This window comes from Tamandua tetradactyla, chromosome 7, assembly GCF_023851605.1.
Source record: "Tamandua tetradactyla isolate mTamTet1 chromosome 7, mTamTet1.pri, whole genome shotgun sequence".
Taxonomy (NCBI): domain Eukaryota; kingdom Metazoa; phylum Chordata; class Mammalia; order Pilosa; family Myrmecophagidae; genus Tamandua; species Tamandua tetradactyla.
The window spans coordinates 91,559,934-91,587,730 of NC_135333.1; the positions used below are offsets into that span (position 1 = coordinate 91,559,934).

At 37.8% G+C, this 27,797-nt stretch overlaps 1 protein-coding gene, 1 non-coding gene and 1 pseudogene across 14 annotated transcripts in view; all 3 read left to right on the forward strand.

Moving 5' to 3' along the window:
- The window catches only part of CCDC91 (coiled-coil domain containing 91), a 548,164-nt gene that overhangs the window by 176,784 nt on the left and 343,583 nt on the right, over window positions 1-27,797 (forward strand). The gene's annotated exons all lie outside the window — the stretch shown is intronic.
- LOC143643091 (U4 spliceosomal RNA) lies at window positions 17,101-17,238 on the forward strand. The gene has a single exon (XR_013156128.1). It is a non-coding gene; the product is annotated as a U4 spliceosomal RNA (small nuclear RNA).
- Window positions 19,498-26,569, forward strand: LOC143689897 (ADP-ribosylation factor-like protein 2-binding protein pseudogene; annotated as a pseudogene).

The following is a 27,797-nucleotide window of genomic DNA, read 5'->3' on the forward strand; positions in this document are numbered from 1 at the left end:
CATTTCACCCCTCCGTAGGGAAGGTTCAGATGGGAGACAGCCCTGAAAGCAGCCTGTTTCTGCATTTGGGACAGTTGCAGCCTGTGTAATCCCGGCGCTGAGACCAGAGGCAACCAAGCCTCCGTAGAAACAGCCGCAGAAGGCTCTGTTTCGTCCCCTTTCCTCCCTTCCAGCCAGTTCAGTAGGCAACTTCCACCCCGATCAGTTTCGCCTGAGCTGGGAGCCTATTTTCAGTAGTTAGAATTTGTTCATTAATGCCACTATTGGTGTTTGGTCGGACTCAGTCCCTGCTACTGTTGGAGACTCCCTCCTTTCCCTCTGGGAAGCCGTCCGTGGGGGAGGGTCACCAGCCACCGGCCGCTGGCCGCCACCCGCCGCGGCTTGGGGAACCTCGCTGTCCTGAAACTCGCAGTCTGTCTGGAGACTCGCAACTGGTCCAGGAAGCCACCTGTGAGGTAGGGGCACCGGCTGCCGCGGCTTGGGAAAGTGCACGCGGCTCGGGAAACTCACTGTTGCGGAGTCTCGCAGCCGGTCCAGCTGGTCCAGAATGGGGTACGCTGTGTGTCCAGTCTGTGTCGTGGCTCTGGGAGCTGTTCTGTACTGTTTCTGATTATTTACTAGTTGCTCTGGAGGACGAACTAAAACGCACGCACCTTACTAAGCTGCCATCTTGGCCCCCTGGCTTCACCTCTATCTGTTCCCTTACATTTGAGTTCAACCTCACTAGCTAACCATTCACCCATCTCTAGCTTCTGTTATCTCTTAAGTCTCCTATATTCTGTATTATAAGCCTCTGATTTTACCTTTACCATGATCATAAAAGTGGAGTCATACAGTATCTACCCTTTTGTGTCTGTCTTATTTCACTCAGCATTATGTCCTCACGTCTCATCCATCTTGTCATGTGCTTCAGGACATCATTTCCTCTTACTGTTGCATAATATTCCATTGTAGTATATACCACATTTTGTTAATCCACTTATCTGTTGATGGGCATTTGGTTTGTTTCCATCTTTGGCAGTTTTGAAGCAGCTGATATGGACATCGGTGTGTAAATGTCTGTTTCACTGCTTTCAGCTCCTTTCGGTATATACCAAGTAGTCCTATTGCGGGGTCATAGGGCAACTCAATATTTAGTTTCCTAAGAAACTGCCAAACTGTCTTCCATAGCGGCTGTAACATTATGCACTCCTATCAGCAGTGCGTAAATGTCCCAATTTCTCCATGTCCTCTCCAGCATTTGTAGTTTCCTGTTTGTTTAATAGTAACCATTCTTATAGGTGTCAGGTGTATCTCATTGTAGTCTTTATCTGCATTTCCCTTACAGCTAATGAAAATGACCATCCCTTCATGTGCTTTTGAGCCATCTGTATTTGCTCTTCAGAAAAATGCCTATCCATATCTTTAGCCCATTTTATAATTGGGTTGTTTGTTCTTTTGTTGTTGAGTTGTATGATTTCTTTATATATAAAAGTTATCAAACTTTTGTCTGATGTGTGGTTTCCAAATATTTTCTCCCATTGAGTTAGCTGCCACTTCACCTTTTTGACAGAGTCTTTTGAAGTGCAGCAGCATTTGCTTTTGAGGAGTTCCCATTTATCTATTTTTTCTTTTGTTGTGCTTTGGGTGTAAAGTTTAGGAAGCTACCTCTATTACTAGGTCTTGAAGATGTTTCTCTGTGTTTTATTTCTAGAAGCTTTATAGCTCTAGTTCTTATGTTTAGGTGTTTGATCCACTTTCAGTTATTTTTTATTTATTTTTTTTTAAATTTTTTTATTAATCAAAAAAAAGAAAAGAAATTAACACAACATTTAGAAATCATTCCATTCTACAAATGCACTCAGTAATTCTTAGTATCATCACATAGATGTATGATCATCATTTCTTAGTACATTTGCATCGATTTAGGAAAAGAACTAGCAAAACAGCAGAAAAAGATATAGAATGTTAATATAGAGAAGAGAATTAAAATAATAATACTAATAATATATATATATAAAAAGGAAAAAGAAAAAAACAAAAACAAAAGATACAAACACACAAACAAACAAACAAAAAACCATATTTCAGGTGCAGCTTCATTCAGTGTTCCAACCTAGTTATATTACACTTAGGTATTATTGTGCTGTCCATTTTTCAGTTTTTGTATCTAGTCCTGTTGCACAGTCTGTATCCCTTCAGCTCCAATTACCCATTATCTTACCCTGTATCTAACTCCTGCTGGTCTCTGTTACCAATGATATATTCCAAGCTGATTCTCGAATGTCAGTTCACATCAGTGGGACCTTACAGTATTTGTCCTTTAGTTTTGGGCTAGACTCACTCAGCATAATGTTCTCTAGGTCCATCCATGTTATTACATGCTTCATAAGTTTAGTCTGTCTTAAAGCTGCATAATATTCCATCGTAGGTATACGCCACAGTTTGTTTAGCCACTCGTCTGTTGATGAACATTTTGGCTGTTTCCATCTCTTTGCAATTGTAGATAATGCTGCTATAAACACTGGTGTGCAAATGTCCGTCTGTGTCTTTGCCCTTAAGTCCCTTGAGTAGATACCTAGCAGTGGTGTTGCTGGGTCATAATCCATTCTGCCATTCTATGTCTTTTTTAGTATTATTACTGTTTGGATAATATTTTCCTCTACCATTTTGGCTTTTGTATTATATATATCATATCTGATTTTCCTTCTTTCTACACTTTACTCCATACCTCTCTCTTCTGTCTTTTCATATCTGACTCTAGTGCTCCCTTTAGTATTTCTTGCAGAGCTGGTCTCTTGGTCACAAATTCTCTCAGTGACTTTTTGTCTATAAATGTTTTAATTTCTCCTTCATTTTTGAAGGACAATTTTGCTGGATATAGGAGTCTTGGTTGGCAGTTTTTCTCTTTTAGTAATTTAAATATATCATCCCACTGTCTTCTAGCTTCCATGGTTTCTGCTGAGAAATCTACACATAGTCTTATTGGGTTTCCCTTGTATGTGACAGATTGTTTTTCTCTTGCTGCTTTCAAGATCCTCTCTTTCTCTTTGACCTCTGACATTCTAACTAGTAAGTGTCTTGGAGAACGCCTATTTGGGTCTATTCTCTTTGGGGTGCGCTGCACTTCTTGGATCTGCAAATTTAGGTCTTTCATAAGGGTTGGGAAATTTTCAGTGATAATTTCTTCCATTAGTTTTTCTCCTCCTTTTCCCTTCTCTTCTCCTTCTGGGACACCCACAACACGTATATTTGTGCGCTTCATATTGTCATTCAGTTCCCTGATCCCCAGCTCAAGTTTTTCCATTCTTTTCCCTATAGTTTCTGTTTCTTTTTGGAATTCAGATGTTCCATCCTCCAGTTCACTAATTGTAGCTTCTGTCTCTTTAGATCTACCATTGTAGGTATCCATTGTTTTTTCCATTTTTTCTTCTTTGTCCTTCACTCCCATAAGTTCTGTGATTTGTTTTTTCAGATTTTCTATTTCTTCTTTTTGTTCAGCCCATGTCTTCTTCATGTCCTCCCTCAATTTATTGATTTGGTTTTTGAAGAGTTTTTCCATTTCTGTTCGTATATTCAGCATTAGTTGTCTCAGCTCCTGTATCTCATTTGAACTATTGGTTTGTTCCTTTGACTGGGCCATATCTTCAATTTTCCGAGCGTCATCCATTATTTTCTGCTGGTGTCTGGGCATTTGATCAGATTTCCCTGGGTGTGGGACCCAGCTGGTTGAAAGCTTTTTCTGTGAAATCTCTGGGCTCTGTTTTTCTTTTCCTGCCCAGTAGGTGGCGCTCGTGGCGCTCGTTTGTCTGCACGGCAGTTGGCCCGGGAAACCGCGCGTGGAGGCGGGGGTCGCTGGCCGCTGCAGCTTGGGAGAGTGCCGGTCCTAATTGCCCAGCTGGCCTGAAACGCCAAGCGTGAGGGGAGGGCCCCGCTATCCAACGTTCCCAGTCAGACCGGGGAGCCACGTGCGTGGAGGGGACCCCAGTCGCCAGCCGCCCCGGCCGGGAAAACGCGTACCCCTCGGGTATCTCACCGCAGCAGATTCTCCCTGCTCGTTCAGCTGTTCCAGAATGGGGTACGCTGTCTTTTTGGTCTCTGTCGTGACTCCGGGAGCTGTTTCGTATTGTTTCTGTTTCTTTAGTTGCTTTTCTGGAGGAGGAACTAAGACCCGCGCGTCTTACTAAGCCGCCATCTTCTCCGGAAGTCTATGTGGTCCATTTTAGATGAGGGACTTGTAGATCCCAGAGAACCCCAGGTCCCGCACAACAGACAGAGCACTAACTCGAGGACCAGTGGTGATTTCTCCAGCTACTTGCAAGCGGATCTTGACAATTTTTAAAGGATTTGTGAAAATCACCTGGGAGCCTCCTGCAAGCAATGGGTACTGTCAATGTAACAAGCCAAGCCTTTGATCTTGGGGCTTGCCCCTATGAAATTTATTCGTGTTCCAAGGCGAGTCCGTGTTGGCGATGACCAGCAGGACCACGGCGCCCCGACTGCCGCTCGACCCACCGTGGCTCTTGGGCGCTGCCCCTCAGTTATTTTTTGTGTGGAGTGTAAGATAGGGTTCCTCTTTCATTCTCTTGGCAATAGATACCCAGTTCTCCCATGCCCATTTATTGAAAAGACTGTTTTGTCCCAATTCAGTATAGTTGGGGGCCTTGTCAAAGATCAGTAGACCATAGATTTGGTGGTCTATATCTGTACTCTTGATTCAATTCCATTGGTCAGCCTTCCGTCTTCATGCCAGTTCCAAGCTGGCTTATAATAAGTTTTATGCTCAGGAAGTGTTAATTCTCCCACTTCCAAAGTAAGTCAATCAAGTATACATGCCATGAAGACAACAGAAGATCACTAACATATCATGCAGACAGATCTAGCCCAGCCTAACAACCAAATTAAAACATCAGAGGAGATCCAGACATAGGAACAACTAATCAAAGATATTTGTTCTAGTTTGCTAGCTGCTGGAATGCAGCACACCAGAGACGCACTGGCTTTTAATAAAATGGGATTTATTTTGTTAGTTCTTCAGAGGAAAGGCAGCTAACTTTCCACTGAGGTTCTTTCTTACGTGGGAAGGCACAGGATGGTCTCTGCTGGCCTTCTCTCCAGGCCTCTGGGTTCCAATGACTTTCCCCGGGGTGATTTCTCTCTGCATCTCCAAAGGCCTGGGCTGAGCTGCAAGTGCCAAGATGAGGTATGCTGAGCTGCTTGGGCTGTGCTACGTTCAGCTCTCTCATTTACGCACGAGCCAGTTAACTCAAACATCATTCATTGAAGCAGGCACGCCTCCTAGCCGACTGCAGGTGTAATCAGCAACAGAACTAGGTGCCTTCACCTGACCAATTTGACAACTGAATCTGACTACCACAATGTTCATATAATGCTACTAAATAAAATAAATGGGATGGCTAATGACATAAAAGAGATCAAGAAGACACTAGAAGAGCATGAAGAGGAATTTGAAAGAATAAAAAGAAAAATAGCAAGTATCATAGAGATTAAAGATGCTGTTGACCAAATAAAAAACACTAGAGACAGAACAGCAGATTTGAAGAGGCAGGAGAAAGAATAACTAAAATAGAGCACAGGACAACTAATTTTGAACACTCACAACAGCAAGTGGCAAAAAGATGGAAAAATTTGAATTGGATCTCTGGGAAATCATAGGCAAAACAAAGTACATAAATATAAGAATTATTGATGTCCCAGAAGGAGAAGAGAAGAGTAAAGGTCTCGGAAGATTAGTTGAGGATATAACTATGGGTGAAAACTTCCCGTCTTGTATTTCTTGTTTTCCCTTAATAAAATCACCGTTCACCCAGTTGCAGGAGTCAAATAACTATATGTTCTTCTCAAGTCTTTTTTTCTACAACTTGTTGATTGGGGCTTCTCTAATCAACATCTTCTACACTCTTTGCATTTCAATTATATTTAAGCTCACACTGTTCCCTAGACAGACCTTGATTTCATAACTCTGTACCTTTGTTCCCTGTGCTAGAAAGTCCCATTAAAAATCAAATGTATTTAAGTATGAATCTCAACTTGGCCACTAATAGCGCTGTGACCTTGGCCAAGTTAGTCTTTCAGGTACCTGTTTCCTTATCTGTGAAATGTGGATAATACCTGCTCAGAAGAGGTATAGTGAAGATCAAGTGTGAATGAACATGTGTGCATACACACATGCATACACATACATGTTTATAGTATAGTATGTGTTATATATATTATATAGATATGTTCACTTATATATTTAGTATATACATATACATATGATTAAACATTATAATATGTACTATTAAAGAGTAAATGTGCATAATGCCTCAAGTGGTTCTATTTAAATATATTAATTTCCCCTTTTCTTGCTTATCCTTTATCTGGCAATGTAGATGACATATTTTAAGCCTACTATAGATTGATTCCTTTTTAAAGTCTTTTTAAAGAGATAGATGTATTCTTTTCCTCCTCTGTACTTATACTTAATTTTCTATATCTTCTGTTATATATGTTATAATAATTTATTTACATGTTTCTTCACTAGACTCTGATCTTGTTTATCTTTTCATCCATCCTCTTTCAAAAAGCTTCTAAACATGGCATCTGTGTAACCACTCAAGTTATGTGCATATGAGTATATGGGCTTTTCTGGGAAGAGAAATTCATAACTATATTAGACTCTCAAAGAATTCTGTTCCTCAAAGTACTTGAAGATTCACTGGCTAAGTGCATGATACACCCTAAATGAGCAATTAAACCATGTATTTCCTAATTTCTGAATGATAGCAGCAACTTCTTTGTTTTGATCACATTTGTGGGAGAGTAAAATAAAAACTGGTGATTCTATGCCTCACTTTCTTGCTTCCCCCCCTTTTTTTTCTTTTGTTGTACGGTATGGATCACATATCATTCTTTTTCCGTGTGACTATCCTGTTATTGCAGTACCATTTGTTGAATTTTTTTTTTTTTGACAGTGAATGGGCTGGCAATTGAACCCAGATCTCCCACATGGCAGGCCAGAATTCTACTGCTGAACTATCCTTGTACCCCATTTGCCTCCACTTTTGCTTCTTGCTTCTTGCTTCAGCTCTTTAAATGATTTTGTAAGTAGTAGCTTCTCAATAGTAGATCTCTTTCTGCTTGAAATTCCTGGAATGGCTTCTTTTCTGTATTAAACTCTTCTTGCTACAAGTGCAATATAAATAATTGGTGAATTAATAGAATATTATATGAGGAAATATTAGCAATTTCATTTTTCTTTTTATACATCATTCTCATAATGCTGGAGAGATGACAAAATGGAGATAGACTTTCATTCTTACTTTGTAATTTCTCTATCGCTCTCTGTGTACACACACATGCACACACACGAGTTATACTATGCAGTCATACAAATTAGCCTGTGGAGTTAGGCGTGAAATAAAAGATGGTAAAGTTATATCTCTCTTTTAGGGCCTATTTTTATCTATATCCCTTATTAGGATTGTTAGGAAATATAAAAAGAGGTAATGCAAATAAATGTTTTGATAAAGGTAAATCTTCAAACATACTACAATTTAAAAACAAAATTTGCTTCAAAAAGTACTCTAATATGAGCAGACTGTCTCCTTAAAAAATCAGCATATAGAGCAGAACAGAAAGTATACAACTCTTTTCCTAGGATTTGATCACTTCTAGAAAAAAATCATGATCTTATTATGAGAATACTGGCAGATTTTAGTAAACACTTTGATAATCCTGTAAAATTGAAGGAAGTATAAGAGAGCAGAATTTTAGAGAGATCATAAAACATTCTTTTTCTTGTGTCTTATATGTATATAGAAAAAATTTAAAATTTTTCTTGTAGAGTACCGTTTCTTCTGCTTCTTCAACACTTTATTGTAGGTCTTAATTCTTATTTATAAAGTTTGTTTTTAATTAGAGAAATTGTAGGTCTACAGAAAAATCATGTAAAAAATAGTGTTCCTATTACTGAACACTTTGCTTTATTGGGTACCTTTGTTCCAACTGATGACAGAATATTGTAGTATTAGCTATAGTCCATAGTTTACATTAGGGTGTGTTTTTTTTCTAGTATATTACCCTGTTATCAACACCTTGCATTAGTGTGGTACATTTGTTATAATTCATAAAAGAGCGTTTTTATAATTTATAGTATTAACTATAGTCCATTGTTTATAATAGTACTCACTGTGTTGAACAGTCCTATGTTTTATCTTTTAATTTTTATTCTACTAACATATATAAGACCTAAAATATACCCTTTAACCACATTGACATATACAATTCAGTGCCACTATTTACACTCACTTTGTTGTGCTACCATTACCACTGTTCATTTCCAAACTTTACAGTGACCCAAATCATAATTCTTTACAAATTAAGCATTAGCTCTGCATTCCCTGCCCCCAACCTAGTCTCTAGTAACCTATATTCTAGATTCTAACTTGATAAATTTGCTTTTTCTAATTAATACTTATCAGTGAGATCGGGGTTTATCCATTTTTCACATGAACCAGAACTTTATTCCTTTTTATGGCTGAATTATGTTCCATTATATGTATATACCATAATTTGTCCATTTATCGGTTGAGGGACACTTGGATTGCTTCTGTCTTATGGTAGGTATGAATAATGCTGCTATGAATATTGGTGTGCAAATATCTGTTCAAGTCCCTGCTTTCAATTCTTTTCCTTTCACCCTGCAGAACTTCCTTTAATAATTGTTATAGGGCAGGTCCTTTGTTGACAACCTCTGTTCTGTTTGTCCCTGAATATTTTAAATCTTCCCTCAGTATTGATGGACAGTTTTGCCAGATAAAGAGTTCTTGGCTGATAGTTTTTCTGTTACTACCTAAATATATTCTACCTCTCCCTTCTCAATTTCTGATGAGAACTGGACACCTAATATTGTTAAGAATCCTTTGTATGTGACAAATCACTTTTCCTGCTTTCAGGATTCTCTCCTTATCTTTGATCTTTGACATTCTGATTAATATCTGTCTCAGAGTAGGTCTGTTAGGATCTAATCTGTTTGGAGAGTGTTGTATTTCTTGTGTATGTGTGTGTGTGTGTGTGTGTGTGTGTGTGTGTGTGTGTGTATATATGTCAAGAGTTGGAAAATTTTTGGCCATTATATCCTCAAATATTCATTTATTCCATTTTCCCTTCTCCTTCTGGGATACCCATGATAACTGTGTGTGTACACTTCATTCTGTCACTTAAACCTTGAGATTTTGCTTAAATTTTTCTAATCTTTTTTCTGTTTTTTTGATTATATGATTTTGATTGTTGTGTCTTCTGTTTGCTGATTCTTTCTTCTAAGTATGCTTTTAGCATATTTTTTTCAGTAATTTTTTAATTGAGATTTAATAATCTAAAGTGCACAATCATTGGTTCACAGTATCATCATAAAACTGTGCATTCATCATTATAATCGATTTTGAACATTTTCATCACTGAAAAAGCAATAAAAACAAGAATAAAAAAAGGTAAAAAAGAACACCCACAATATCCCATAACCCCCATACCTCCCTATGTTTATTTATTTTTTGTCTTTTTTTTCTTACTTGTCTGTCCATACACTGGATAAAGGAAGTTTGTCTATCATAAAGTTTTCCTGCTCACACGTTCATATCTTAAAAGCTCTCTATATGTTCAGTCATCTTGAAGAATTAAGGATATTGGATTACAGTTCAACAGTTTCAAGTATTTCCATCTAGCTGCTCCAAAACACCAAAAACCGAAAAGAAATATCTATATACTACATAAAAATAACCTCCAGAAAGAACTATTTGAAATTTCTCAGTCACTGAAACTTTATTTTGGTTAATTTCTCTTCCCCTTTTTGTCAAGAATGCTTTCACTTTCTACCATGCCATGTTCTGTGTTGCCAGGGAGATTTATACCATTGGGAGTCCTGCCCCACATACAGGAGAGGGCAGTGAGTTGGCTTAGAAAGAGAGGCCATATCTGAACAACAAAAGAGGTTTTCTGAGGATGACTCTTAGGCATAATCATAAGTAGGCTTAGCTTCTCCTTTGCAGGAATAAATTTCATAAGGACAGTCCTCAAGATCAATGGCCTGTTCCATCAAATAGGCAGTCTCCAATGGTTGTGAGCTATCAGGTCTTCCCCAGCTGGGGAAGTTTAATATTTCCACCTTTCCCCCAGCCTCTCAAGGGAACTTTGCAAATACTTTTTAATCTTCTGTCCAAATTACTCTGGGATATGGTGGGGTATCACACCTACCTGTACAAACCAACAAGGACTCACTCTGTATTCATGGTTCAGTGGAATGATGGTGTTCGAATAAGCTAAACCATTCAAACTAAATTACATAGTGTGCTACCGAAGATATAAATTTTGTACCAAATAAGCATCTTTTCTTTTGGGCTCACATAGAAGTTGAAGCTTTAAAATACAGTCAGTATCATCCTTTACTCTTTAGTCTGCTTTACCTTAATCCTACCCAGATCAGCTTCATTCATATCTCTAATTAAAATCTGATCACTTTTTTAAGTTCTTTTTTTTTTTTTTTTTTAATGGCCAGGCCCCAGGTATCAAACCTGCATCTCAGTATGGCAGGCAAGAACTCTGCTGATTCACCATGGCCTTCACTTTTTCAGTGTTTTTAACAGTTTCTACATAGAGTAATACTGCCTTTCATAGCTATAGTCCTCTAGCTGTCTGTCTCAGTTCTCACAAAAATACCCAAAGTTCCAGGGAATGATCAGATTATACACAAAGAGTTCAGTATCTCAGAATTTAGAAATAACAGCTGGAAATGGATGTCACTTCTGTAAGAGTGTGCAATTTAGGAACCTTTCCAATAGGCACCTGATAGGAACCTGATAACCTGTGCTCTTGAGTTCAGTTCTCAGAGTGTGCACATTCTAGTTAGTCCATATTAGTGTGGCATTATAATATTTGTCTTCTCATTTCTGGTTTCTTTCACTCAAGTCATTGTCCTCAAAGTTCATTCACCTAGTTGCATGCCTCATGACTTCTTTCTTGGAGCTGCTCAATGTTATGTTGAATGTTGTGTCAGTTCGAATCTCTTGTGCCCCAGAAAAGCCATGTCCTTTAATCCTCATTCAGCATTGTTGGGTGAAAGCTTTTTGATGTTCCTAAGGAGATGTGACCCACCCAATTGTGAGTGGTAACATTTGATTAGATGGTTTCCTTGGAGTTGTGTCTCCATCCATTCAAGGTGGGATTGCTTACTGGAGCCCTTTAAGAGGGAACCATTTGGAAAAAGCTTTAGACCTACAAGAGCCCACGCAGAGGCCTTTGGAGAGGAAGAAGGAAAATGCCCCTGGGGGAGCTTCATGAAACAAGAAGCCTGGAGAGAAAGCTAGCAGACATCACCATGTTCACCATATGCTTTTCCAGTTGAGACAGAAACCTTGAATGTCATCAGCTTTCTTGAACCAAGGAATCTTTCCCTGGATTCTTTAGATGGGACATTTCTATAGCCTTGCTTTAATTTGGATATTTTCATGGCCTTAGAACTGTAAATGTGCAACTTAATAAATTCCCCTTTTTAAAAGCCGTTCAGTTCCTGGTATATCACATTCCAGCAGCTTGCAAACTAGAACATATATATACACCGTATTTACCCTTCTGTTCTTCATTTGATGTACTTTTGAGTCACCTCCATCCACTGAAGTTTGCGATCACTGCTACCATAAACAGCAGTGTGCAAATACGTCCATTTGTGTCCCTGATTTCAATTCTTCTAAGTATAAACCTAGCTATGGGGTTGCAGGCCCCACACCTAGCCTCTTGTGGGGCCACCTCACTGCCCTCCAGGAGGGCTACACCATTCTGTTTGCCTACCAGCAGTGAATAGATTTCTCTCCACACTTTCTCTAGTACTTGTATCTCTTTGTTCATTTTTAAATAATTTTATTCATACATCATACAATCCAACCTAAGTAAAAAATCAGTGGTCCCATTTATAATCACATAGCTATGCTGTCACCACCACAATCTACATGAAGACATTTCCATTTCTTTCCAATGGAAAGAATCCGATACCCTTCCCCCATAATTCCTACTTATTGATATTTAGCTTTCACTATTGCCTTTGTTGCATTTGGTGGAAGCATATCACAATGTCATTGTTAATGTAGGCCCTTGTAAGTATTGATTGTATTTTTCCTGTATATATTCCCATTTTCAGCACTCTGCAATGTTGACATTTGTCCTCTTTTATGCAAAAACATTCTTATATTTGAACAATTGATAATCATAATTGTTCACTCTAGGCATCACTAATTTATACCATCAGTCTTTATCCTCTATCTTTCCTTTTGGTGTGTTATACATCCTCTCAGCCTTCCTCCCTCAACCATATTCTCCCTCAGTTTCTTTTTAGTACTTAAGATATTGTGCTACCGTCAGATAGCATTGTGCTATCTGCTTCTGGGTCTTTATAATCAGTCCTGTTGACCATTCTTTACTCCTTCAGCCTCAAATAGCTTCTTTCTGCCCTCTTTTTATCTCCTAATAACCTGTGGTTTCAATTTTAGCTCTCAAATTCACTCTTTTTGTTTCTGGCTAATTTGATTAAGCATCATGTCCTCAAGTTTCATCCACGTTATTATGTGCTTCATGCCTTTATTTTGTTTTATAGCTGTGTCCATCATATCCATATACCATGGTTTGTTTAGCCATTTGTCCATTGATGAACAGGTTTGGGCTGTTTCTATCTCTTGGCAATCATGAATAATGCCTCTATAAACATCGGTGTACAAATGTCTGTTTGTGTCCTTGCCTTCATTTCCTCTGAATATGTACTTGGTAATGGCATTGGTGGATCATATGGCAGTTCTATATTTAGCTTCTGAGGACTTGCCAAACTGCCTTCCAGAGGAGTTGCGCCACTCTACATTCCCACTGATAGTAAATAAGTGTGCCTCTTTTTCCACATCCTCTCCAGCTCTTGTCATTTTCTGTGTTTTTTTTTTGTTTGTTTGTTTTTTGATAATAGCCATTCTAGTACGTGTGAGATGGTATCTCATTGTGGTTTTGATTTATATTTCCCTAATAGCCAGTGAGGTTGAGTGTCTTTTCATATGTTTCAGAGCCATTTGTATATCCTTTTACTGCTTGGTAAAGTGTCTGTCTGTCCATGTCTTTTGCCCATTTTTAAATTGGACTGTCTTTTTATTGTTGAGTTGTAGGATTTCTTTACATATTCTGGATATTAAACCCTTATCTGATGCTTGGTTTCCAAATGTCTCCCATTGGATAGGCTGTCATTTTTACTTTCCTGACAAAGTTCTTTGATGCACAGAAGTATTCAGTTTTGAAGAGAACCCATTTATCTATTTCTTTTTTCATTGCTTATGCTTTGGGTATAAGATCTAGGAAACCACTGCCTATCACAAGATCCCCAGGATATATTTCCCAATATTTTCTTATAAATGTTTTATGGTCTTGGCTCTAATGTTTAGATCTTTGATCCATTTTGAGTTAATTTTTGTAAAATATGTGAGGTAGTGCTCCTTTTTCATTTTTTGATTGTGGGTATTCAGTTCTCTAAGCACCATTTGTTGAATAGGTCTCTCTGTTCCAATTGAGTTGATTTGCCCACTTTGTTAAAGATAATTTGGCTGTAGATTTCAGGGTCCACCTCTGAACATTCAATTTGATTCCATTGCTCACTACACCTATCTTTATGGTAGTACCATGCTGTTTTGACCAATGTAGCTTTGTAATGTGTTTAAAGTCATGTAGCGTGAGACCTCCCACTTCATCTTTATTTTGTAAGATATTTTTAGCTATTCAGGGCACCCTACTTTTGCAAATAAATTTGATTTTTTTTTCTGTTTCTTCAAAATAAGTTGTTGGGATTTTAATTTGTATTGCATTGAATTTATTAGTCCGTTTGGGCAAAATTGACATCTTAACTATATTTAGTCTTCCAGTCCATGAACACGCTATGTCCTTCCTTTTATTTAGGTCTTCTTGGGTTTCTATTAGCAGAGTTTTGTAGTTTTCTGTGCATAGTTCTTTTATGTCCTTGATAAATTGGCTCTTAGATATTTGATTCTTTTAGCTGCTATTGTAAAATTTGAAAGTTTTTAAAATTTCTTCCTTAGATTATTCATTGCTGGTGTATAGAAACACTACCGATTTTTGCATGTTTGTCTTGTACCCTGCCATTTTGCTCCAGTATATTTTAAATCTAGCATATTTTAAATCTGATGTGCCTTTCATATTTCTGTTGTGTTCATTTTTGAGCTTTTTAATTCTTTATTCTTGAACATTGTCTTAGAATCCTTTGGCTCTGTATCTCTAGTTTCCTTAATTCCTTGAATTGATTTAGGAGGTTTGTTTGATCTTCTTTGATTTGTGCTTCCATGTTCTTCATCTTCACTGATATTTTAACTTGTTCCCTTCACTGATTTATATACTTCTTTTTCTTAGGATGGTTTATAAACTTTTGCTGTATCTGGGCATCTGATTATTTTGATGTGTTAACTCTGAAGGTCAATTTCTCCCTCTTGTCTAGGAGTTTATTATTGGTTGGCCTTGTGTTAAGGCTTTTATTTGATACCTGGTCCACCTTATTCTAGACCTTTAAAGTAGTGTGTGTTTAACTCTTCCAATTTTCTCAGCTCTTCTTCATCTGTTTCTTGCCTTGAATATGTGATACAGTTTTTAATATTGGACTTTTTGTGAAGTTGTTTCACCTCCAGGACAAAACTTCTTTCCTCTGTTCCTTCTCTGGAAGGCTGGATCTCTTCTTTGTGTGTATGTGTGTGTATGTGTATGTGCAGAATTTTGTCCCCAGCACCTGTGCTTTGTTTAAATTCTCTTCCTCATGCAGTGACCCCTTTTCCTTACACTTTTCGTTTTTTGGACCCATCCTGTCTTTCAGCAGGAGTCTGGGGGTCTTTTCTGCCTCTGGTTTCTTCTTCATTTAGAAATTCCACTCCAGGATCTCAAGTGAGGTAAAACCAAAAAATTCCTTTCCTGTTTAGGTGGTCCAGTGAGCAGAGGCTTGATTGAGTGATTGCTCCTTTTGCCAGCATTTCTGCCATGTTATCTCTCTCTTTCTTTTTGTTTCTTGGGGACACTTCTGTTTTTAATACACCTTAGCAGCTTGTGCTCTGCCTTGGGTTGTCTGTGATACTCTTTAGCCATTTATGCTCTACTTTGGGTCAGTGTGGGCTTAGCTCTTTGTGCTTAGATTTGTGTGGGGTTCTACTGCTGTGAGTGGCTCTATAGGCTGCATACCTGGCAGGAGGGATCCAGGCTGTGCTTTCTCTGTGTGACTCTCAAGGTATTTGGGATGGGTAAGGGTGAGGGGAATGGACTGGCCACTCCAGGAAGAAAATATCCTACCTGCTCTTGAAAATTATTCCTCTTTTTCTTCAATTCTGTATCTGTGGAGTCTTTTTCCCAGTCTCTGTTGTCCTCCAGAGTTCCAAGCAATTGGGAATTTTTCTTTTATTAGTTGATTCTTACAGAAGACTTTTCCAGGTGATGTTTTAACATCATTATGTTGATGATGTTGCTCTTCCCCATTTTCTGTAGGTCCTTAACTTTTCCTTTGTAAACAAACATCTCTCATTCTCAAATTACCATTTGTGCTGGTTTCAAGCTGTTGTGTACTCCAGAAAAGACCAAGTTCTTTTCATCCGTTCTGTGGGGTGGGTAGACTTACTATAGATGGGAGCTTTTGATTAGGTGGTTGTTTCAGTTCAGATGTGACCTACCCAATTCAAGGTGGGTCTGAATCCTTTACTGGAGTCCTTTATGAGGATAAAAGACAGAGAAAGCTCAGAGAGAAATACCCAGAGAAATTTTGAGAGGGTTGAGAGAGAAATACCCAGAGAGTTTGGAGAGAAAACTGTGGGAGAAGAAAGCAAGGACACAGAAACTGAAAGAGGTAAAACCTGTAGAGAGCCAGAGGAAGCCTTGTTTTTTCCCCCAGAGATGCTAAAGAAGACCCAGAGAACAGAGAGAAAGCTACTGGAAACAGAAGCTGAAAGGTGTGCAACAGGGAGCAAGGACTGGCAGACGTGTCTTCCCAGCTGACAGAGGTGTACCAGATGCCAGTGGCCTTTCTTCAAAGTCTAGGTGTCATTCTGTTGGTTCCTTAATTTAGAAATTTTCCTAGTCTTAGAATTAAATTTTTAACTTAATAAATCCCCTTTGAAAAAGCCAACCTATTTCTGGTATATTGCATTCTGGCAGCTTTAGCAAACCAAAACACCATCTGTCTGTAATGTGTAGTGGATTAACATAGGTAAAATATTGCATTTATGTACTTGAGCTTGGTATAAAACCCTTCTGTGAGATCATAAGTGGCTGCATTTTACCAGCCCTTTATGTTATTGAATAATAGATATTACAGAATTATTTTTTTTATCATCTATATGGTGAAGAATAGGAATTTGAATTCCTGAAGTATATATAAGTATGTAAATGTTTTATAATATTTTTCCTTTTTATAACTATCTTTCTGTTAAAGATAATTGCCAATCAATGGTTGAAGAATAACAACATTTAAGATATCTTACACAATATGGCTTTCTATTTAAGTTGGGAAATTTGTACTGTCCATTTTTCCATCTGTTTATTTCTTTCATTTTTTCATTATTCACTTTGTTCTAGAAGATATTTAAACCATTGATGTGTTTGTTGGTCTTAGTCTGTTTGGCCTAAATAAACCTGTAGGTTTCTAACCCTTAAGTAATTTTTAGGAAGATTGAGTATCATATATTGTGTTGATATGGGTTGTACCAGAGAAGGAGAACCAGTAGTAGATTTATATAAAGAGATTTATTGCAAGGATTTGGGGAATTAGCTTACACAATTGTGTGGGCAGGCTAGAATAGTCTGAAATCTTAGTTGTTGGCAATTCCATCTATCCGTTCAGTTATTCAAAAACATTAGAGTCATCCTTTGATTCTCCTTTTTCTCTTACATGGGTATATTCAATCCTCAGGGAGTCTTGTTATTTGTGCTGGTTTAAAAATATTATGTACCCCAGAAAAGCCATGTTTTCGTCCTGATGCAATCTTGTAGGGGCAGCTGTTTTTTTAATCCTGATTCAATCCTGTAACAATGAATCTTTTGATTAAATTTTCTCCACAGAGGTTTGCACAGCAGCAGTATCATAGCCAATGAGGTCTGTCTGAGGCCTGATTATTACTCATTAAAAACTTTTCCCAGTACCCCACTGTGACTTGAAATGTACTTGGCATTGGCAATTTTTGACAGTCTCTATAGAGACTAAGAAAAAAATATTTAAAAAACATTAAAAAAAATAATAATTTTCTCCACAGAGATGTGACAACCCCAATTGTGGGTACGACCTTTTCATTAGATGGAGATGTGACTCCACCCATTCCAGGTGGGTCTTGATCAGTTTACTGAGGAAACATTTTGGAGAGAGCTCAGAGCTGAGCAGATGCAGATATTTGGAGAACAGAGCTGAAGAGCCAATAGAGCTGAAGAGCCAATAGAGCTGATGTAGACATTTGGAGATCAAAGTAGTCATAGCCTAGGTGCTAAGCAAGGACTCACAGAAATAGAACCTGTGTTAGTTAGATTCAGTTGTCAACTTGGCCAGGTGAGCATACCTAGTCTTGTTGCTGCGGAGATAAGCCAGCGGTACATGAACCTCATCTGTTGCCAGTTACATCTGCAGTCAGCTAGGAGGCGTGTCTGCTGCAATGAGTGATGTTTGACTTAATTGGCTGGTGCTTAAATGAGAGATTGCAACGTAGCACTGCTAAGCAGCTCGGCGTTCCTCATCTCAGCACTTGCAGCTCAGCCTAGGCCTTTGGAGATACAGAAAGAAGTCACCCCGGGGAAAGTTGTTGGAACCCAGGGGCTTGGAGAGAAGACCAGCAGAGACCATCTTGTGCCTTCCACGTAAGAAAGAACCTCAGTGGAAAGTTAGCTGCCTTTCCTCTGAAGAACCAACAAAATAAATCCCCTTTTATTAAAAGCCAATCCGTCTTTGGTGTGTTGCATTCCGGCAGCTAGCAAACTAGAACAGAACCTGAAGAGAAGAAATCTCCAGCCCTGGCAAATGCTAATTTAAGAGATGTAACCCAGAGTTTTGACCCAGAGCAGCTAAGTGAATGCCCATAGATGCTTAGAGAGGAAACCACTGGCATCAGAAGCTGGAAGCAATGTAACCAGGAACAAGGACAAGCAGATAGATGCCAGCCATGTGCCTTCCCAGCTGACAGAAGTGGTCCAGACCCATTGACCTTTTTTGAATTAAGGTCTCTTTTTTTTCCCAGGATGCCTTAGCTTGGACATTATCTCGGTGCTCGGAACTGTAAACTTTTAACTTATTAAATTCCCTTTTTAAAAATTGTTCCATTTATGGCATATTGCATCCATCAGCTTAACAAACTAATACACTGTCCTTTCAAAATTTACATAATATTTTGCTACTTCTCACAACATCCACTGTTACCATCCTGGTATGAGTTATCATAATCTTTTGACTGGATTGCTAAAATGTTTCCTAAATCTCATATCTTCTATCCTTTTACCATGGTAATTTGTTCTCAATACAGTCACCATAAGGAAACTTAATGCATATGTTATCTCTGCTCACAATCCTTAATTGGCTCATGGATTTTTCCTTTTTTTTTTCTCTGTGTGTAGCAGTAAATTGGTTTCCAAGACAGGCATTTCTCCCACATTTTTAGAGTATCTTCCTTGTTTTATTTTCTAGTATGTTTTTATAGGATCATTTATTTATTTTTTTTTCTTTTCGCATTTTCTCTATTGCTTTTCTAGACTGATGTTCAGCCAACTGTAGTCATGATAAAATCCTGTTATTTTGACTTTCAGTCTGTAGTGGCTATCTTCCCCTTGGTCTGTCTTCTCCTATCTATATTAGGTATTTAGTGTGGGACTGTCAGGTTCCCTCTACAGACATGATATTCTTTTTCAGAAATCAGTATTCACATATCTGGGTCTTTACTTCTTATATCTGATTTCTTCTGTGTATATTTAACAGAAATTTGTAGAAATGTTACATATTCAGAGCTGTACTCTTTCTAATTTTAAGCCTACAGGCTTCCCAGTATTTTTTTTTACTAAGTAAGTCTTTTCCACTGGACTGTTAGGAGTTTTGTAAGGCATGTTCTTTTATCATGTGTGAAATATCAATAAACTTTATTTTCTTCAGAAAAATTTAGTGCATATTATTTAACAAAGCTTAAAAGAAAGAAGCCAAATATGAACTTTCTTCCAAGTAGCTTAACCGTGTTCTAGAACAAAGTTTTAGAATATTTATAAAAATAAGGAAAAATTTAGTATCCAAAAGATTTTCACAATGCCTAAAATCCAATAAAAAATTATCAGACATGCAAACAAGCAGAAAATATAACCCATAATAAGGAGAAAAATTAAAGTTGACCAGAAATAACACTGATAATAGAATTAATAGCCAAGAACATTAAAATGGATGTTATAACCATATTTCATATGTTCAGGAAGTTAGAGGAAAGATATATGAGAGCGATGGAAAAGATCCAGATTGGACTTGTAGAGAGGAAGAATACAATATATGTGAAACAAAATGGAACTAATACCAGATTAGATATTGCAGAAGAAAAGATAGTTTCTATTGGTAAGTCTTCAAATTTAGCTAACTAAAATGAAACCCAGAGAGAAAAGGACTGAAAAATGAGCAGAGCATCAGTGAGCTGTGGCATGAATTCACCTGGACTAAAATATGTGCACTTGGAGTCCCTGAAACAGAATAGGGGGGCCAGAAAAAGACATTTGAATAACTAATGGCCAAAAATTTTCCAAATGTGATAAAAATTAGAAAAAAATTATCCAGGAAGTTCAGTGAATCCCCCAAACAAGAAGCATACCATAGGAAAAAACATCAAAGAAAATAATAAAATTGCTTCAATCAAAAAGGCATGTTATGAACAGAGGCACAAAGGAAAGGATGACAGCAGATTTCTCAATGGAAAAAATGGAAGTTAGAAGATAATGGAATGATTGTTTAAAGAACTGTCAATGCAGAAACTTTTACGTAGAGAAATAAACTTTCAAAAGCAAAAATAAAATACACTTTCCCAGATAAACAGAAACTGAAAGAATTCATCACCAGCATATCCACACTTCAAGAAATGTTAAAGGAAGTCTTTCAGGTAGAAGGAAAATGACAACAGATGGAAATCTGGATCTACACAAAGCAATGAAGAATATTGGAAATGGTATCTATGCAGATAAATATAAAGACTTAAAATAGTTTGGATTCTCTTTAAAATATAATTGATTATTTAAAACAAAAATAATGAAAATGTATATTAAAAATGTAGTGTTTTTTTAAAGCTAATAATTATTTTTATTTGTGTTTTTAGCATTTTTATTATGCTATATAGCATATAGCAGAAAATTGATAAATTTCAAAGTACAGTTTACTGGCAGTTATAGAGCAAATTTCAAAGTATGGTATGGGTTACAGTTCCACAATTTCAGGTATTTCCTTCTAGCTGTTCTTACACACTAGAGACTAACAAGAAATATCAGTATAGTGATTTAGTAGTCACAATCATTTGTTAAATCCTGTCTTCTATGTTATAACTCCTCCCTCTCATTTGATCCTCCTCCTAATCTTCAGTGATAGGGAATCTTCTGGGATATTTAGGCAGTGACATTCTAACTTCATGTTGAAGAAAAGTTTCAACATTATAGGGGTGGGGGGATACGATTAGTTCATGCTGTTGGAGAGACTGGTGTGCTCTGGGTTTCAGGGCTTATGTGGTATAGGAACAATTTGGAAATTTTGAGTTTCTGAAAAATGAGATGAGTGAGTGAAACTCAGTTAGAGCCCTGGGTATTCTTGAGGGTTTTCAGGAATACTGTTGGTTGAGGGTTGGCATACCATGGCAATTAACATTATCTACCTGAAGCTTTAAGAGTAACCTCTAGAATAACCTTTCAACACTCTTTGAAATCTCTTAGCCACTGATACCTTATTTTGTTGCATTTCTTTTCCCTGTTTTGGTCAAATAGACATTGTCGATCCCACACTGCCAGGGCCAGGCTAGTTCTTGGGTCATGCCCCACACTGCAAAGGAGATTTATAACCCTGGTAGTCATATCCCATGGGAGGAGGATAATGTTTTACTTGCAGAGTTGGGCTTACATAGAGAGAAGCCACATCTGTGCAACAAAAGAGGCTCTCTGGAAATGACTTAGGTAGGCTTAGCTTCCCCATTATGGATATAAGTTTTATAAGAGCAAGCCTCATAACCAAGGGCTTGGGGTTTTCATGGAGGCTGCCAAGGTGGGTACTGAGCAGCCTGGCAAGACATGGAGGCCTGGCCAGTGTGTAGTTACTGTGCAAGGAGCCTGAGGCACGTACCTTGCACTCAGGCACAGACGTACCTCGCACTGAGGTACAGACTCGATTGAGCCATGGACAGGTAGTGGTCCCTGCCCCAAGACCTCCTCTTGGCCAAGTAACAGGCTCTTGATGAGGTTTGGGACTCAGTAGGAATGGAGGCAAGGCTGGGCCCGGGCAGTGGGCTGAGTAGGAGATCAACAAACCTGGTCATCTGCCCGGGTGGATGTAGTCGCAGTGAATGCTTTAGAGGAAGAGAGCCTCTCACTGTACATCTCCCTCTGATGCACAATTTGATGCTGTGGTTGGATATTTAGAGGACATTATCATGGATGATGAATTTCAGTTATTACAGAGAAATTTCATGGACAAGTATTACTAGGAGTTTGAGGACATGGAAGAGAATAAACTCATCTACATGCCAATTTTTAATGTATATATTTCTTTAGTAGAAAAGTATATTGAGGAATAGCTACTGGAGAGGATTCTTGGATTTAACATGGTGGCTTTCACAACAACATTACAGCACCATAAAGATGAAGGGGCTGGTGGCATATTTGACATGCTGCTCACATTTATAGATTTCCTGGCTTTTAAAGACGTGTTTCTGGTCTATAGAGCAGAAAAGGAAGGCTGAGGATTGGATTTAAGCAGCATTTTAGTGGTACCTTCATTGTGCAAATCATCTGCACCACTAGCTCCCACCTCCGGATGGTGGGATGGGTCTGAACATCACTGGCATGGTGGGCTAGGTGAGGCTTCAGCTAATGCCAATAGGATAATGTATCTTGTATAGACTGACTGTGCTGTGGCTCTTCATTAATGTTAAGTATTGATGGGTTAAAAAGAAAATTCCCTGACCCTCCCAGGACATGCTTCTCCTGAACCACCTTCTTGTAGTCAGTAACCGTAGTACTCCTCCTAGAGTAGATACCACTCAGGTACTTCTGGGGGACCCTTCCCCCAGCATAAATGGCTTGTCAGCAGTGTGGAGTAACTCACCATCACCAACCCCCTCTGCCCCCAGTACCAGAGCAGGTGTTGCATGAATTTTCTGTGCCTGCTCAGTTCTTTCACTTGGATAATAGTTTCACTTCTTCAGCTCTAGTGGTCCAGCCATGTGAATTTTTTATTCGGAGTGTTTTATCCAGGTTGTCAATGTTTGTCTTGAGATTTCTGGAGTCTCTGTTTTTTTAAGTTTTTTTTTCGTGAAAAGTAACATATATACAAAAAAGCAATACATTTCAAAGTACATCGCAACAATAAGTTGTAGAAAAGATTTCAGAGTTTGGTATGAGTTACAGTTCCACAATTTTAAGTTTTTACTTCTAGCTGCTCTAAGATACTGGAGACTAAGAGAAATATCAATATAATGATTTAGCAATCATACTCATTTGTTAAACTCTGCCTTCTCTGTATAACTTCACTATCACCATTGATCTTTCTTTCACTCTTTAGGGTATTTGGGCTATACCAATTCTAACTTTTTCATGTCGGAAGGAACTGTCAATAATATGGGATAGGGGGATGGAACTAGGTGATATTCTGGAGGGGTTTCAGGACTTACCTGGTCCAGGGACTCATCTGGAAGTTGAAGGTTTCTGGAAAGTTATCCTAGTGCATGGAACCTTTGTAGAATCTTATATAACATCCTAGGTATTCTTTAGGATTGGCTGGAATGGTTTTAGCTGGTGTTTGACAAATTATATTAGGTAGCAGTGTCTAACTGAAGCTTGTGTTAGAGAGACCTCCAGAATAGCCTTGTGACTTTATTTGAACTCTCTCAGCCACTGATGCCTTATTTGTTACACTTCTTTCCCCCTTTTGGTCAGGTTGGAATTGTTGATCCATGGTACCGGGGCCAGGTTCATCCCTGGGACTCGTCTTCCAGGCAGCCAGGGAGACTTTTCCCCTGGCCGTCATATCCCATGTAGGGGGTAGGTCAGTGATATCACTTGGAGAGTTGGGATTAGAGGGAGAGGCCCCATATGAACAACAAAAGAGGTGCTCTGGAGGTCATTCTGAGGCATACCTATAGGTGGTCTAAGCTTCTCTGTTATGTACATAAGCTTCACAAGAGCAAGTCTCAAGATCAAGGGCTTGGTTTATTATTGATTTGGGTGTCCCTGTGTTTGACACAGTATCAAGGTAAAGTTTAATAATTGCATATTTTTTCTCCCATCCGTCAAAGGACTTTGCCAGTACTTTTTGATTATCTGCTTACTGTATTCTAGAATGTATCCAGGCATTGTATTAAGCTATACAGGATTAAAGTCCCTCATTCTTTTTCTGGGCTCCCTGTTTTTGGATTGCTTAAATGATCTATCCAGATAGATTGAGTTAGATTATGTGCTATGGAAAATTTAGGTTCTGGACAAAATAAACCTTTTTTCTTTGGCCTCAAAGAGTAGATGAGGTTCTAAACTACAGACAATGTCTTCCTTACCCCTGTACTCTGAATTGGAGCTTTTGTTTTTATAGCTAGTTTTGGGCATGGCATTTAACTGAAGGAGGTACCCTTTACCTAAAGCTGTATGTGAAACTCAGCTTGTGTTTCCAATCTTTTTATTACTGTCTTCTGGTCCTGATGTGGTCCCACTGTGTTTCTAGAAGTCTCTTTTAAGCGTTATTTTTATTTTTATTTTTTCAGAGAGAGAAAGAGTTTATTACTAAACACATAGTAGGAGAACAGACAGCCTAACAGCCCAAAATTTGACTCCGCGAGTTTAGGGGGTTTGGGTTTTTAAGGATTTTAGCAAGGGGAGATGACGTCATTTCAGATAGTAAATTCAAAGCAGAAAAGGAGACAAGTGTTATGTTTATCATTTCAGTAGGAGAATGTAAGTTGAAAGGAGGGGGTGCAGAGGTATCACTTCAGTACTAAAGGTGTGAGCCAAAAGGAAGGGACACAAGTTATCTTTCAATAGCAGAGCCTAGGGGATATGATTTATAAATATAAGGGATTGAGGCTTGTTAATGGCTGACTTCATTAAAATTAGGGCCTTTATCGTATGAGAAAATGACCAGAATAAAGGGTTTAATAGCTCTTACAGTCACAAAGCTTGTGATAAGGGCTTTTAACATCATTTCAGATATCTGGGCATCTTAATTATAATTTAGGACTTTCAGATATTCCCCTCTGTCTACTCCAGTAGCCCAGAAAGCAAAAAAGAACATGTATATAATGATTCAGTAGTCAAAATCATCCCTTAAATTCTGATTTCTTGGTTACAATTCCTCCCTTTCATTTGATAATTATCTCTCAATCTTGAGGAATATATGGACGAGGACTCTTCTGACTGTTTCAGGGCTGAAAATGGGCGTCGTTATTAAAGGGCGATGGGATGAACTGATGACACCTGTTGTTTTTCTGGGAGAGTCTGGTATCTCTGGGTTTCAGAGCTTCTCTGGCATTGGAACAACCTGGAGGTTCTAAGTCTCTGAGAAACAAACTTAATGAGTAAAATTTTATAGAGCATGGGATGTTTTTCAGGGTTTCCAGGAACACTGTTGATTGGGGTTTGCCATATTGTGGCAGTTTGCAACATCTGGCTGAAACTTGCATAAGGGTAACCTCCAGAATGACCTCTTGACTCGATTTGAAATCTCTTAACCATTGGAACTCTATTTCTTTTCCCCTTTTTGGTCAGTTCATCCATGATGTCAGGGTCAGGCTCATTCTTGGAACTTACTTCTCACTGTGCCAGGGCCAGTTTTGTCCTATAGTGCCAGCGCCAATTATGTCCTGCCATGCCAGTGCCAGGCTTACACCCCTGGAAATTTTTCCCACATTGGGGGGAAATTCAGAGTTTGACTTAGAGAGAGACACCATTTGAGCAACGGCTGAGATTTTCTGGAGATGGCTCTTAGGCACTAATCCTAAGTAGGTTCAGCTTACTGTTATAGAAATAAGTTTCATAAGGGCAAGCCTCAAAATTGAGGCCTTGTCTTATTAGATTGGGAGCCTCTCGTGTTTAAGAAAATGTCAGGAATTCGTCAGGCAGAAAAGCTTAATAGTTCTATCTTTCCCAGTCTTTCAGGGGACTTTGTAAAACACTTTTTCATTTTCGGCCCACAATACTCTGAAATGCATCATTGCGTAACATTAGCTTGTCCAGGTTCCATATCAAATAAAGCTGATTTAGGTTGTTTAACTAGACAAATTAAATTAAACGGTGCAAATTTTGGACAAAATAAACATTTTTCTTTTATCTCACACAAAAGTTAAAGCTTTAAAATTCAGACAATATTATTCTTTACCTCATATATTGATTTGGTTTTAATCAGATCAGTTTCATCACATCTTGAATTGGAGTTTGATCTCTTTCTGTTTTTTAACCGTTGCTGTGTGGACCTATGCTAACTTTCAGAGCTGGAAAACCAAATCTGCATTTTAGGTGTCACACAGACACTTAAAGTTCCAGGGAACTACTGGGCTATGCAAAGAGTGAAGCACCTCAAGATTTAATGAAAACAGTTAACCCTTACAAACTGAGCTTAAATAAAGCTTCTTTTAGAAATAAAAGCATTAGACACTTGTTTTATATTAAGAAACCATAGTAGAGATTTTGTTCTGTTTTACTTTTACACATTTACCAGTGTTATGTTGTTTAACAGATAAAATATAACATATGTATTTGCCCAGCCTTTCTTTTAAAGTTTTTCCTTGTTACAGATGGAGCACTGACCTATTGTTGAGCACATATACTTTTAGAGAAGTATTAGAGCAAAGCAGTACAACTGACAATTTGGCTGTTTCTGTGTTCTGTAGCCTTTGTAGAATGACTGATACCATACCATTGTTTAACATCATACAGATTAGTATCAGAATATAACAGTGACAGTGCGAACACTGTCAACTTTTTAGAAATTTATACAGTCTCTAAATATATGAATAATATTTTATCTATACAAATTTAACCAGCAACGGTATAGAAAATCCCTTTTAACCACCGTAATACTTCCCACATATCCTTTGCAATAGGTTAAACTATTTTAGTACCTTACTTATACAAAGTGAAAGAACAAATTATTTATAGCAATTTTTCCCTTAATAATGAGAAGATTTGTCTTCTTAAATAAAAGATAATACCAACATAAACATTAACAAGGATATTATTCTGATATCCATGTTATTTTTATCAGGGAGAAAACTAAACTTTAGTTTTGTGTGAATACTCAGCTTGACACAAACGGTTTCTGTTTTTGAAATATATGATACACAAAGCTTTTGAACCTGCATACTTCCTTCCAGTAGCAGTATTCACGAAGGGGGAAAGGGACAGAGATGCTGCAGAAGAATAGAAGAAGGAAGAAATTTATGCTTGGGTTTGGAACACAGGCAGGCATCTGTATACTTTATCCTCAGAACACACAAATGATTACTTCATAATACACCTAAAATCTCTCAGCCAATTTGAAGCATAATTAATTAATTAATTAATTAATTATATGGGCAGGCACCAGGAACTGAACCTGGGTCTCCAGTATTGCAGGCGAGAATTTTTTCACTGAGCCACTGTTGTACTACCCTAAGCATTATTTTTTGAAAACTATATTTTTGTAGATGAATACTCAGGTTATCCTAATATCTAATCATGGAATTCCATGATCAACTACTTAAAAATCAAAGTATTATGTACTGTGTGCTTTTTAGGTGTTAATGCTAGGAAGGTGAAATGCTTTTATACATTGGTGTTCCTAACTTCCTTGGAACAGTGAACCTGATCTTGTGCTGAACTTAGATCAAGAGGTATCCTTTACTATAATTACAGTATGTTGAGTGTGTTTGTGCAGAGTTCCTTAAAATCCTTTCTGTATAAATCAATTCATTAGATTTTTCTATTGGGGTATGTATGAGTTAAGTAAAAAACATGACTGTAACTCTGCAATTTCTTCTTTATGGCACATCTCTCTTACTAAGATGTTGTTCACTGCTCTAGCTCAGCATGAGTAGGAGGTAGCAAACAGCTTTCATTGTCATCTGTCTGGCTTTGGTGTAATAAAATGTTTGCTATAACATTACTGGCCAGAAGATGTGTATGTCATGTCCCTAGAAAGAAGAAAAAAAGTAGTTTAATTTTCAGAATCCCTAGCATGTATCTTTGAAAAAAAAATTTTAAGTAAAAATAAAAATTTGTATTGACTAAAAAAAAAAAAATAAGATCAATGACTTGGCCTATTAACTTGGGAGTCCCTAGTGTTAGAGACAGTATCAGGGATTTCCTAGGTGAAGTTTAATAGTTCCATATTTTTTCTACTGTCCCTCAAAGGACTTTGCCAGTATTTTTTAATTATCTTCCCAACTTACTCTGGAATGTATCAGGTCTTTACATTGCTATAAATATCTCATTTCCAATTCTAGGCTTCCTTTGTTTAGTTTGTTTAAATAAACTGGGTAGGCTGGTTAAGTTAGATTGTGTGTTATAGAATATTTAAGTTTTAGGCAAATAAACAT